The 1,595-nt window shown below is 39.5% G+C and overlaps 1 protein-coding gene across 2 annotated transcripts in view; it reads left to right on the top strand.

The window, feature by feature from the left end:
- The window catches only part of LOC106528704 (zinc fingers and homeoboxes protein 2), a 127,557-nt gene extending 126,451 nt beyond the window's left edge, over positions 1 to 1,106 (top strand). For both annotated transcript variants that reach the window (XM_014023943.1, XM_014023944.1), the window contains one exon: positions 819 to 1,106. The gene's annotated coding sequence lies outside the window, so the exon portion shown is untranslated. The remainder of the gene's footprint in view (positions 1 to 818) is intronic.
- Positions 1,107 to 1,595: the final 489 nt, after the last annotated feature.

Raw genomic sequence — 1,595 nt, forward strand, 5'->3', positions numbered from 1 at the left:
TGCCCACACCAAAAACTCCGCCAATCACGAGTAGGGCCTACTCTGCCCACACCAAAACCTCCGCCAATCACGAGTAGGGCCAACTCCGCCCACACCAAAACCTCCGCCAATCACGAGTAGGGCCAACTCCGCCCACACCAAAACCTCCGCCAATCACGAGTAGGGCCAACTCCGCCCACGCTAAGACTTCTGCCAATCAAGGGTCAGGGCCAACTCCACCCACAAGACAACATGTACTGCAGAGGCCCCTACTTGTGAGTAGGTGCAGTTCTTCAGTGTTTCTTTTCCCAGACAAGTATAAAACAAAAAATGCAATGTTATTCACCCCTAAATGATGAAAATAAAATATATATGGGAACTTTTTCATTTCCTGTCATGTTTAAGTGGTTTCAGATGACCTGAAACAGCAGCTTATTACAGTGTATATATATCTTATGTTATTTCTTATTCCTTCATGATGCTGAAGCAAATCATTTCAGGTAAAACATAGATGGACAATGAAAATGATTGTGTGTAATGTTTTTATTGTTTGAGTTTTAGAAACACACTGACTGTGGGACCTTGTTCAAATCACACAAAAACAACTTTAAGCATTTCCTCTTTAATAGGAAATCCATTTTCCCACATTGTCCCGGTTCACCTGCTCCAAGCTCAACACTTGCCTTTTGCATTCCTGTTCAGATTTTTTTGGGGGCTTTTGTTTAGTTTTTCTTTGTTTCTTAATAGAAATAAAACTGACTTTTCGCCTCAGTTAAAAATAAATAAAAATAAAGTTTTGAATGTCTTTTTTTTTTCTTCTTTCTCTCTGTTCACTTCAGGTGCAAATGGGATTCGACGCRTTCACCGCCACCAATGCTGCTGGAATCATAAAGGAGGAAAGAATCTGAAGAACGGAGCAACAAAAAAGTTTTTTTTTTTAATTAACAGATATCGTACTGTATTTTTTGTCCAAAACTGATTTTTATCTCTTGATTGTCGCATCCGAGGTCACGCACAACATCCTTCTCTGTCCTTTTTCTTTGAGGCAATCTCGTCAGTGTTCTTAACCCGAAGCAACCCCTGCATAGATGTGACGTTCGCAACAAAAAGATGAGTTTAAATGAGACGGGCCTTCTGGGGGTTGGGTTGGGGGGGGGGGGGGCTGTCTAGGGACAGGAGCAAGCACATATTAAAATCTGTGGAGTGCAAAAAGAAATTCAGGGTCACAATCTGTGAAGATAATTGAAAATTTTCATCCCTCACAACAGATTTCATATTTGTAGTTTCACTTTTTTTATCTTTTACAAGGATGGGACTTTAAAAAAAAGTATAAAACAATACGGGAGGTCTGTTTTTGTACGATTTTTTTTGTCTTTTTTTATCATTACTTATTTTGAGTAACTCAGCTGAACTTTTTCTTTCAACTTTTGGAGAGTTTTGCGTTTTTTTTATTTTTTGTTTTTTGTTTTTCTTGTGGCAAACACCCGAATCGCAGAACGAAGTGAAGCTGTAGGAGCCGAGCTTCAAGACTGATCTACGACTTTATAAATGTAAACCTGGAGGATAAATGTGATCATTTCCTCTCTGTTGCAGATTCAGCTTCACAATGTGCGTCG

Source organism: Austrofundulus limnaeus, unplaced genomic scaffold (assembly GCF_001266775.1).
Source record: "Austrofundulus limnaeus strain Quisiro unplaced genomic scaffold, Austrofundulus_limnaeus-1.0 Scaffold397, whole genome shotgun sequence".
NCBI lineage: Eukaryota > Metazoa > Chordata > Actinopteri > Cyprinodontiformes > Rivulidae > Austrofundulus > Austrofundulus limnaeus.